Source organism: Macrobrachium nipponense, chromosome 2 (genome assembly GCF_015104395.2).
Source record: "Macrobrachium nipponense isolate FS-2020 chromosome 2, ASM1510439v2, whole genome shotgun sequence".
Lineage (NCBI taxonomy): Eukaryota > Metazoa > Arthropoda > Malacostraca > Decapoda > Palaemonidae > Macrobrachium > Macrobrachium nipponense.
In genome coordinates, this window is record NC_087201.1 from 123,993,506 (window position 1) to 124,006,168 (window position 12,663).

General features: G+C 48.4%; 1 protein-coding gene across 5 annotated transcripts in view; it reads left to right on the top strand.

Moving 5' to 3' along the window:
- LOC135220964 (uncharacterized oxidoreductase TM_0325-like) overlaps positions 1–12,663 on the top strand; it is a 108,413-nt gene that overhangs the window by 53,904 nt on the left and 41,846 nt on the right. The window lies entirely within an intron of this gene.

A 12,663-nucleotide genomic window follows, 5' to 3' on the forward strand; every position in this document is an offset into this window, starting at 1 on the left:
TCTGAAAAAGGATATAGCTAAGTTAACTGTCATGGTTGTAGTGTTTGATTCTTTCAGGAAGGATGCTAACTTTTTAACAGCTGAGTCATATTGTCTAATAGTTGACTCTCTTTTATCTGATTCTAGAAAGAGGATGTTTTGTGGATCAATGTTAGCATCTTTTTTAGCCGCAAACTTCATGAAGTCCATAAAGTTAGGGTCTGAAGAATTCCTGAGGAAGCGAACACAGTCCTCATTTGTACTGATTGTGACAGCTTGGGATTGGGAATCCGTTGAGGTCGGAGACCCAATTCCAGAAGCAGAGGATACCAGTTGCTTTTTGGCCAATCTGGAGCGATCAGAGCTACCCGTCCCTTGAAAGTCCTCAGCTTGCTCAGAACTTTCAAAAGAAGATTCACTGGAGGAAAAATGTAGATTTCCTTCCATTGATTCCAGTCCAACGACAGGGCGTCTGTGGCATAAGCCAGAGGGTCCAGGTTGGGGGCCACAAAGCAAGGGAGCTTGTGGTTCGCTTGTGAGGCGAAGAGATCTACCTGGAGACCTGGGACTCTCTGGCATATCCCTTCGAATGACCTGTCGTCTAGGGACCATTCTGACTCCAGAGGGACTGACCAGGATAGTGCGTCCGCTATCACATTTCTTACCCCTGCCAAATGAGTGGCAGATAGATGCCATTTGTGCTTGTCTGCTAGAGCAAAGATGGCTATCATGACATGATTCACGTGTTTGGATTTGGACCCTCCTCTGTTGATGCAATGTACTACCACTGCACTGTCCAAAACTAGTCTTAGATGAGACTTCTTTGGGGGAAGGAGTCTCTTCAGAGTAAGAAATACTGCCATTGCTTCCAGAACGTTTATGTGGAGCTGGCGGAATTGAACGGACCAAGTCCCCTGGACTTGCTTGAATTGAGAATATCCCCCCCAACCGGACAGGGAGGCATCCGTGTGAATAGTTAACACTGGAAGGGGATATTGAAGGGGTACCAATTTGGCAAGATTCTTCACTTTTGTCCATGGACGGAGCTGATTGCGAAGGATCTGTGGAATTACTGACAACTTGTCCCGAGATTTGACGTTTGCTCTTGATCGCCAAACTCGATTTATATCTTTCAGTCTTGCTTTCAGGAGGATTTCTGTCACTGAGGCAAACTGAAGAGAACCTAGGATTCTTTCCTGGTTTCTCCTTGACGCTTGTTTGCTTTTGAGAAATTGCCTCATAGACTTGGCTATTTCTTTCCTTTTGACCACTGGAATTGACAGATTGTGGGAGGATAAATCCCATTTGGATTCCTAGCCACTGAAAACGAGACTCCGGAGTGAGTCTGGATTTCGTTTTGTTTATCTGGAACGCCCAGATGTTCCAGAAATTGGTACTACCTTCTTCGTGGCTTTGAGGATTCCTCGACCGTTGGTGCCCAGATCAACCAATCGTCGAGGTACGCTGCTACCATTATCCCTTGTGTTCTCAACTGTTAAACTACCACTTCTGCTATTTTCGTGAATACCCTGGGGGCTACATTCAGACCGAAGGGCATCACTTTGAATGAGAACTTCTGATCTCCTAGTTTGAAGCCTAGGAATGGACGGAAGTGTCTGGCTATAGGGATATGATAGTATGCGTCTGTAAGATCGATAGAGGTTGTGACGGCCCCACGGGGAAGTAAGGTCCGTACCTGCGAGATGGTGAGCATTTTGAACTTGTCGCAATGAATGAAAGAGTTTAGCTTTGACAAGTCTAAGATTACCCTTCTTTTTGTTGAGCCTTTCTTTGGCACGCTGAAACAAGCGACCTTGAAATTTTAGATGCTTGACTCTCGCAATAGCTCCTTTCTGAAGGAGTTCCTCCGCATAATCTGTTCAACTCCTTTGTGGTATTTGATAGAATGGTTTGTTTGGAGGAGGATCTTTGATCCAACTCCAACCCAATCCTTTGGACACGATGCTCTGTGCCCATTTGCTGAACCCCCACCTGTGACGGAAGAGGAACAGCCTCCTCCTACCTGGGGAGCCTCACTGTTGTTGAGGCGGGTTGACCTCCGCGCCCTCCTCTGAAGTGCAAAATTGCCTCTTGCAGCTCTTCCTGTGCCTCGTTGGCAAAAGTGACCTCTCGCTCTGCTACCCCTAGAAAACCTGTTGAAGGTTGGGTAGGCCTGGCTTTTCATACATCGAGTTGAAGGCTGGCGAGACGGTGTATGAGGTCGAAGGTTGATTTTGAGGAGACAACAGGAGAATGGGCTGTGTCTGCTTTGAAGTTGACGGCTGTCCCTGTTGTGTAACTGGGACGGCCTGAACGAAATGTTGTTGTTGCTGCTGTTTTTGATAGGGTTGGAATCTCCTACCAGTTTTCTTTAACTTCTTACCAGCAGCAGGGGCGCTCTCTGCTTCCTCTTGGAAGAGATGCCCATCTGGCTCTAAGGCTCTGGTTAAGCCATAGCAGCCTCGTGATGCACCTCATTCACAGAGGCTTCTGGGAAGAGGTCCGCACCCCACATGCTGGAAACTAGAAGTCTATTAGGCTCATGCCTAATAGTTGCCTCCTGCAAACATGCTTTCGGCAGTTCCTTCTGGCTGAGAAGAAGTCAAAGGCATCGGCTTGAACCGACTGAAGCTGGATTTAGCCAGTATTTAAACAGCGGTTCGTAGCATAGGGACAGGGCAGCCATCTCCGTAATGATAAGGGAGTTAAGAGACCTACCAAATCTTGTGCGGGCATCGAATTCTGCCTGAATAAGGCTATCAGGCAGTCTCGGGAGCTTCTCGCCAAACTGATCCATCGCACAGTCTGGCTTCAGCTTACCTACTGAGAAAGTGGCAGGTAGGTTCTCCCACAATTCTCCGAAGGACGGAAAGAGCGGAGATGTTGATTCCGCCTCTCTCAACTGTGGCATGGGCTCGTCTTTCAGGACTGCTTGGAGAGTTGCTTTCATCTTAGTAGCGAATGGAAGAGAAGCCTCCTCCTCCGTAGCGAAGATAGTGAAGGGGCTCTTGAATGCCTGGAGTTTGGTAATTGGTACAATCCCAATCCTCCAGGCAGTGAACCCATTCCCTCTGTGCGTGATCCCTACTATACAGCCCCCAAAAAAAAACAGTCCTCTCTAGAGATCTTCATCCTCTCTATTGAGAGCAGTTACCGTAAGCCTAGCATACCCTATGAAAGGCTGAGTCAGTTCGGGAGGGTAGAACTCGAAGTCCTCAATCCTTCTTGTTCCACACTCCGGAATGGAAATCATGCCATCCTTGAAGGGGGCATAAGCTGCCACTCTCCAGGGGTTATCCATAGAGAAGGCTGGTAGGGATTCACTGTGAGGTAGCTGTAGGAGACCAGTACCTGCTACAGGGGAGCTCGTCTGAGGGGCCTGATTGAGGCCAGCGAAGCGGTCATCATGCTCCCTAACTCGGTTAGAGAGGTCTTGTATGGACTGACCAGATTGGTTGATCGTACTGGACAGTTGAGCAAACATTTGCTCAAACTTAGTACCGAGAGAGCCAACCATCTCTCCCACTTGTTGCATCACTACCGCTGAGAAAGTGGTGGGATCAAAAGAGCTAGGTCCCGCCACCCCAACAGGAGTTACCGGAGTAGATCCGGTAGATGCCGGAGAAGGCATTGGCTCGGCCGGAGCGCGAGCCTTCTCCTTAGAAGCCTTGCTTCTTGAGCTCTTTGAATAGGAAGAGCTAGGCTTCGCTTTCACCGCATCGGCGTAGGATGTCGTAGACTTCCTAGCACCGAAGAAAGAAACGACGACTTCTTAGAAGTCGTCTTATGGAGGGTCTTCTGTTCTCTCTGTCCCTTCACCTTCGGGGGTACAGAGAGAGCGGGTGAACGAGAAGGGATCTCAGATCCCGTGAAGCCTTGAAAGGAAGAAGAAGAAGGAACAGGGGAAGAAGATCCAGGAGCGCACAAGGGTAGACCTTGAGCGCCCGACACACCTACCTCAACCAACAAATCCTCCGCACCTACCGCCATAGGCTCAAGATTAAGGTCCAGGTTAGCTACATCTGGGACCGGCTCCTGCGTCGAGACGGACCCAAACGCCTGCTGCACCTCCTGCTGAATGGAAGCTATGAGTGGGGCTGCCGAGATGGGGTCCACGTACCCCGTCGCCTTGCCTCCGAGGAAGATCTGGATGGCCAGCTTCTTGTCTAACACATAAGGCTGGCCCTTGGCGGCGTTCTTCCCGAAGCCGCCTACCCAAGCTTTCAGGGTTGCTAGAACGACTTCCTTCACGGCGGCAGCCCCACCCAAAAGCTGACTCACGAGGTCATAGCAGATGGTGCATGCCTCAGGGTGCCAAACAATCATCCCGTTGTGGGTAGTGGCACACGGGGCGTGGGTCCTACACTCTTCATGGGCGCAGGGGTCATACAACACAGCGTTGCAACCTGGAACCTGGCAGTTGGTAGCCTGTAAGTGGAGAGATACATGAGTATCAGAGTGCACACTTACAGCCTAACATAGACTCCGCTGCATGCCGGAGCATGTAAGTTAGATTAAACTAGTGCTCCGCCGCAATACGTGTGGTTAGCTAGGCGGTTGGTGGGGGTCTGAGGCTTACGCCGGAGACAGGAAAAAGGTTCCAACCAGGAGTGGTGAGGGGCCATGAAACCACGACGGAGAACGACGGAGATAGTACATAAAACTAAAAAAACGAATAGTCATCGTATCAGTAAGGGTATATCCATATAGAATGAGGTATAACTCTTTCCGTCTACTAGAGGAGTGCCCGGGTAAGGAGCGAGCTCTCCTCCGGTAGCGAAAATCAGGATATAGTAGGCAAGCAATATAGACCACTAGTAAATTCCCACCCTGCCCGCTGGCGGAGCCAGGTGGACCTATAACCGAAGGGGCTCCCGGCTTCAGCGGGGGCTCCGTCCGTTAAAGGTAGGGGGAAGGGTTGGGAAATGGGGAAATAAAAACAGGGGGGGAATCCCGGCGTGAACACGGTCGGACGAGAGAGAGAGGGGGGTGGCCTACCCCCCGTCCCTACTACTACCCGCCAGGTAACCCGGTACCCGAGACAAGTGGTCGCCCTAGCCCCCAGCTGGGTACAAGAACTCCTTGGCCCCCTCGGAGGTGGAGGAGGGAGGTAGGCTACGGTGGTTGTCATGACAACCAAGGAGATCCACCAGACCCCTCCCTACCACATGGTAGGGAGGGAAGGGGGAGGGTAAGGTGCCTAATGGGACACGTGAACGTAGGTGGCCTAGGACGCGATAGCAACACAACCACAGAGGGGCCACGTGAACCAGACTGTACCAACACATGGCACAAGGCACCTAGGCTAGCCTAGCACCCTAAATAACACTGATAATAAATAATACATCGTAAAAGATAGACGAGACACTTGAGTAAAAGAAAAAGAAGCCCAGGAGGAGGCGAACTGATCCGAAGAACAGTCGACTACTCGGAGCCAGCAGTAGCCGATGAAGAGCAAGAGCTGGGATGCTGGGCCAGAAAACCCAGTATAGCCCTAAATACCAAACTAAGAGAAAAAAGGTAAAAGGGATGGGCTGTGTCCTAACTCTAAAAGCGATGTAATAAAACGATGAACGTAAATATATATAGCCCATAAGCATAAGATGTCCCAGTATGGGAGACCGGGAAATCTTAACAACACGAGGCGGCACAAGGCCGCCACGAGTCAACCGGGAGACCGTATATGACCTAAAAAACGGAAAATACTGGTCCCTGGAAGACTGGAATACCAAAAATTATTACTTATGAGGCACTTAACTTAGCCGAAGCGATTGCAGCACGTTCCATCGTAAATAGAGATAAATCCAAGCAAAAACAACACGAGTGAAAAAAGATGCAACTAGCGTTGTCGAGCTAATGATTACCGCTAGGGGCGCTGCTCTCAGCGTGGCGTCAGTAGTAGTAGTAGTAGCGGTCGCATCACCCTTTAGTATCAGCTCTCTCAGGTGGGGATTTTATGTTGGAAGGTCTAAATGGTAAATGACTCGTGGTAGTGATCCCACTCGCCCCTATTTCCATACCGACACTTCTTTTATAGAGTGAGCGAGTCAGTTCTACTGACATTTTCTTGATTTTATTTTTTCTCTGGTAATTTTAGGATAATTTTACCTAGAAATAATGAACTTAAGGATATTTCATAGGCCGACACGAGCTGAGCTCAGAAATGCAAATTGTAGAATTTGTCATTAGTGAATTTGTCATTTGTTCTGCCACTGATAAAAAACCTCAACATTATGTGATAGACTCACAAGAGGAGGGAAGAGGATCTCTCCTCAAAGATATCACCAAGAAAAAACAAAAAAAAGACCCCTAAAAATACTAATCACTCTGTATAGTGGTATGATTGAACAAGGGAGCTCTTTATTCTAATGGAACCAGCTGCAACCACTGGACCTAAGCAGAAAGTGTCCAAGGATTTATAGATGACATCTTTCAAATAAAAGGAAGTGAAAGTGATTTGTCTATTCCAAACCCCAGCTCATAGGATTTTGCCAACTGCATAATTCTTACATGCAACCAAAGGGCCATGCTCCTGACATCACGAGCTCTAATGTGTGCTTGGGTTGCAGAAACATTCTGGTCCGAGGAGTAAGCTCTTCTGATGACTTCCCTTAGCCAGAAGGAGATTGTGTTCCTTGAAATCTCATTTCTTAGCACGACCCTGTTCTAATGATAAGTCTGCATTTTGTAGGTCTAAGGATGGCCGCACACTTTGAGTGCATAGTGGACAAAGCAACATCTCTGATGAACATCATCCATGAAGTCCTTAAGAGAAGGAATTGAGAAGCCATTAAATCTAGCTTCATGAGTTGAAGGATTCTGGGTTTTTTCTATTAAGTCTGGCAGAAAACTCAACCCCATTTCTTTCCATCCACAGGTGTGCATAACATTATAGATTAGTGCATGAAGCTCACTAACTCATTTTGCTGATGCTAGGGGCAAAAGGAAGACTGTCTCCAAAGTTAAGTCCCTATCTGAGGCAGTTCTGATAGGCTCGTATGCAGATTTTGTTAAAGAAGTTAACACCTTTGTGACATCCCAGTCAGGAGGTTCCGAATTTCTTCAGCATATTCAAAATCCCCAAAGACAATGATAGGCCTATTATATCTCTTGCATTAAAAACTTTAGAAGAGCAGACCTATAGCATTTCACAGCTGAGACAGAGAGGTTTTTCTCATTTCTCAAGAAGAGATGGATTTCTGCTATGTTCCTGACAGTGATCTTGAGGGGATGTAAATTCCGTTTATTGCACCAATCCAGGAAAACTGACCATTTTCCTTCATAAAACTTGAGGGAGGATTCTCGAACTGAGCTGGCAATGACTTGCAACTTTTCTAGAAATACACATCTTTCTGAGGAGTTGCTTGATAGTCTTCAGCCTTGAAGTTGAAGTGACTCTACTGACCGATGTGTTCTTCCGCTATGCTCTTGAATTAGCAGATTATGAGTTATGGGAAGATGTCTTGGGATTTCTATGAGAAGAGGTAGGAGATCTGCTTACCATTCTGCTTGAGGCCACATTGGGGTTACTGATGTTATCCAAAGCCCATGTGAAATGAAGCACCTGTTGATCACTCTCTTGATTTGGCAAAAGGAGGGAATATGTAAGTAAATTGTCCTACTGATGTTGGAAGGTGTCCTACATAATGGTGTTCATATGCGAACAAACTTCGGTCCTAACAATAGGATCATTTCCAGCGCCCAGCTGGATCTTGTCAAAAAACAGATGAAAGCAAGGAATCTTGTGATATCTGGCAACACATGCATAGATTGGGTGAAGAGTGGTCGAGGACCACTCATCTACACCACCGCGTCAGTCTTTTCTTTAACCTCCTGGGCGAGAGTCTTGGTTAACATCTCTTGGCCTTTACCTGGTCCATTGCCCGTTTCGCTTGTGTTTAGTGTGTGTGTGTTTGGCTGATATTATGGCTTCTTCTGCTCCTTCTCGGGCTCGTCAATGTTGTGTGCCCCGGAATTCCAGGTTTTCCGTGTTCTGGTTTTTTGGCTTCGGCGGCGACTGATCCCCACATCACGTGTAGCAGGTGCTGTTCTAATTTTTGTACTATAACGAATCCTTGCATGGAATGCCGGGCATGGCCTAAAGAGCAGTGGGAGTCGTTTCATAGCAAGAGGGAGCATTGGAGGGTTTTGACTCTTCCTTCATGGGAAGGTTTTTCACCTCTTCCTGATGCCTCTTCTCCTGCAGTATTCACCCCCCATAGGAGCATTGTTCTTGTGTCCTTCCTTTTTTTCCATTGATTCGTCACTGAAAGCATCAGGAGGCCACCAGGCTGATGTTTGTATGTCACCCTTCTTCTTCGGGAGTTAATTTGAGTCCTGGAAAGGGGGAGGCTTTTTCGTCATTCTCATTTATTCCAGAGTTGGAGGCGTCCAATATGGCAGTGATTTGGAAGACGCTTGGGCTAGGGTGTCCCCCGTCCTTGGAGGGGTTGCTAGCACACTTTATGGAGGCTCGCTATTCCCCCTCCTCAGGCTGGCCAGACCATTCCCCCTCCTCCCAGCCTCGTCTTCGTGTGTAGCCGAGGTCAGCCATCTTGGATTGCTCCGCCAGTGACTGCTGCCACTCTTCAAGTCGGAGGGAAGCAGTGGCGTCAGCCCCGTTGATGATGTCATGGGATCCGTCGTTGTATATTCCTCCGCCAGTGGCGTCTGATTCCCCTTCACACCGAGGGGAAGTCGTGATGTCATCAGCACTTGTGACGTCACTCCCATCGATGACGTCACTCCCAGTTGTCTCCTCTGCACTGCCTCTCTCAGTCGTGACGTCATCCCTGCCACCCAGTTCGCTACATCTCCCTTCCATGTCATCAGAGCCTTCTCTTGCAGATTAGTCTGAGGTTATATGTCAGGCAGTGCTTAAGAGGTTGGACTCTGTTTTGGATGATAAGTTGGTTGCCTTGTCAGTTGGAAGGACTGGAAGGAAAATTTGTTGCTTCGTCCCGCCTCCTGCAAAAAGATCGCATAAAAAACCAGTGCTGTCTTCCTCTCCCTCTGCCCCCTCTACGCCACGTCGGTGTATCAAGCATTGGAAGGCTAAGGACTTTGCTCTTTCTTCGCCTACGAGGGAGGAACAATGCGGACATGTTCTCGAGAGTGTTGGTGTTTCTGAGAGTATGTATTAGTGTATCTTCCCTTGTGCAATCTGCAGTGGCTGCTTCGTCCTCTGCTTCAAATTGTGGGTGTGTTGCAACCTCCTCCATCCATGCACATTGCGATCATGTTGCAACCTCCCCTGTCTGTGCGCATGATGCAAGTGCTCCTTCTTCTCCAAGGCCTATTCGTTGCTGTAAGGATCTCAAGGCGTCTGTCAAGAGGTCGAAGGTGGTGAGCGTGGAGTTGGTGTAGCAGGAGTGTTTGCCTGCCCCTCTCACTAGTGCTTCTAAGAGTTCGATTCTGGGGGATTCTCCTTCGATCTCGAGTGTTCGGGATTCCTCTCCAACTCACATTCATACATCTGCCACGCCTGTGACCATTCCCGGACATGTTAATGAGTCATCTGTTGGAGGAGTGCGTAGTGATGTTCCTAGTGTTGTAGTGGGTTCGTCTCGGGAGCAGACACGTGGACCCAGCCCAGACAGATTAGTTGGTGTTTCGGGCTGTTTGGCTGCTGATCCTTTCAATAATTTTAATGGGAAGGTGCCTTAAAGGAGCCTACACATTCTTCTCGTCATCGGTCTCCATTGCCGGGGCAGGAGGAGGGAGACACGCAAGAGTTTTTGTCTTCCTTTTCGGAAGTTGTTGATCTCCTTTGTGGGTTCAACAATTTGGAAAGTAGGACTCAGGCTCGGTCGTCTTACAATCCTTCTTGCTTGGAAGCCTTGGTGGGAGCTACACAGGATCCCAAATCATCTCTTCAGCTTCCCTTGTCGGGGCATGTCCAGTCGGTCTTGCATAAGGTTAACGCCTCTGTTTCGGACCGGGACAGTTCGCTTCACTCTAGGGGCTTTGCCAAGCTACCACCCCTGCAACTTCCTGTTGGAACCACATCAGTCAGCTCATCGTGGCAGGTTCTTCTAGGAGTGTTGTCTTCCCTGGAGAAGAGGGTCCCTCATGGGCATCTTCATCTTCGGTGTCTGCAGTGGAGACTGGGAGAATTCTGGTCTCCGGCAGGGGACTCACCCCTGTTAATGGTTCCTCTATCTCTGGAAGTGAGAGATCTTCGTTGGCGGTTGGATGACCAGAATCTTTCGAAGGGTGTCCTGCGTTCTCTTCCACTGGACTTCCTTTTGTTCTTAGACGCCTCCCTCGCTGGTTGGGAGCCTCATTTAGGCGGCCTCATCACTTCAGGCGTTTGGAGTTTGGAGGACAAGCAGCAACATATCAACGTCTTGGAGTTGAAGGCAGCCTTTCTGGGTCTGAAGGAGTTTTGGGAGAAGGTAAAAGGCCATTCTGTCGTTCTCATGTCGGACAACACCACGGTGGTGTCGAGGTTCACCAGTGGGCGTTCTGCAGAGCTCTGAGCCAGGTATATCCCAGGCAAATGGAATGTGGTCGCAGACAAACTTAGTCGGAATCAGATCCTAGGCACAGAGTGGTCCTTTCATCAAGTGGTAGCAGACAAGCTTTTCCAGATTTTGGGAGACCCATGTTGGACTTTTTTGCAACTCACGTCAACAGGAAGCTGAGGATATTCTGTTCAGTGGTCCCAGATCCTTTAGCATTGGCAGAGAACGCATTCCAACATCCCTGGGACAACCTGGGGGTGTATGCCTTCCCTCCGTTTTGTTTGATCTGTCAAGTTCTGAACAGGCTAATGAGTTCACAGGGTCTCAGGATGACTTTGGAAGCCCCTCTATGGCCTCAGGCGGAATGGTTCCCAGATCTGCTGTCGTTGTTGTCAGAGGTTCCGAGGGAGATTCCCCTATGGCGACATCTCATGTTTCAGCCCCATGCAGAAAGGTTCCATCAGTCAGTAGAATCCCTGTCTCTTCACGGTTGGAGGCTATCAATTATCTCCTCCGACCGAGAGGCTTTTCTCAGAGAACAGCAGGACATATGTCCAGCAATCTCAGAAGGTCGACCTCTGCTGTTTCCCAAGGCAAATGGGCTATCTACTGTGATTGGTGCCATGAACAGGGTTTTTCTCCACTCGCAACCTTTATTCAGCAAATAGCGGACTTTTTAACCTTCTTCAGAGACCAGAAACGTTTGTCCGTTTCTGCCATTAGAGGCTACAGGGCAGCCCTGAGTTTGGTGTTACACCTTAAAGGTATCGATATCTCCTCTGCCTGGGAACTTTATTTGCTAGTTTAGGGGTTTGAACAGTCGAGTTCTCCTAGAGAGCTCAAGCCTCCGACGTGGGATGTTGCCTTGTTTCTCAAGAGCTTCACTAAGAGTTTATATGAGCCCTTGCGTCGCTCATCTGACAGGAACTTGATGCTCAAGACAGTTTTCCTTCTGGCCTTGGCATCTTTCAAGAGGGTACGAGAGCTCCACGGTCTGAGCTATGAGGTGAAGCCCACCAGGGGTTTGGGGTCGGTGTCCTTCTAATTTGTCCCGGAATTCGTGGCCAAGACCCAAAATCCCTCAGTGTACGATGACAGGTTCACTTCGTTTTTCATTCCATCACTAAATGACTTTGTGGGTGGTAATGCTCAAGAGCTTTTGTTGTGCCCTGTCCAGACCCTGCGTTGCTATCTTAAAAGGACTCGGCACCTTAGACCAGGCTGCCGCAGACTTTTTGTTAGCACAAGCCATCCATAGAAAGCGGTGTTTAAGAATACTATCTCTTTTTGGATACAGGAAGCCATCAGACAGGCATACTCGACTCTTGATGATTCCACCACCACATCTGTGCAGGCTAGAGTGCTTGACGTTAGGGGTACTGGTCCCTCTCTGGCTTTCAAAAAGAACTTGGCTGTACATAGAGTGCTGAGCACTGGTACTTGGTTACAGCAGTCCACCTTCACCTCTTTCTATCTTAAGGATGTTGCCCACAGATCTCCAGATACGTTTCCCCTGGGTCCTGTGGTGGCTGCCCAACAGGTTGTGTAACTCATAGTTGCCCTTAACAGGGCACTTTTGTATCTTACCTAAGATGATTGTGTGGATGAGAAAATGAGTGAGTTGGCTGGCCTCCTTCTTTCTCTTGTACCTTTCCTTCTTTCGGGTGGGTTAAGGAATAAACACGTCATTCGCTGGACTGGTCTGATACAGGTGAGTAAGGTAGGCATACTGATGGTGTGGTCGCTTAATATACAAATATCAAACCCTCTATTTGGTAGCTTATGCTCCACTCCTTGGCAAGGAGGAGTTGGGAGTAGTCCAAACCCTGGTGTATTGGCTTGCTATTGGACAGTCAAAGTTTTTCTTTGGTTCCCTATACAATGGTTCTCCCATATATAAATGTACGTCACTCAGGGTCTGAGTGGTTGGATATCAATTTATCTAGCTTCTCAACAGGCTTCAGTCCCTCTCCAGAAGTCATTTCTTCTGGAAGCTGGACTTGTGGGTAGGCCCCTAGCCAGTTTAGAATGTCTTGTACCTCCCTCCAAGTATGAGTCTATTATATTGTTAAGACCGAAGGTTTGTTCGCATATGAACAAATGACAAATTTTCTAAGACAATTTGTATTTTTCATAGCTACAAACCTGAGGTCTTAACATTATACTGCCCTCCTCTAGCCGCCCCTCTGTGTGTTAAGACATCCTGAGTTGGGAAAGA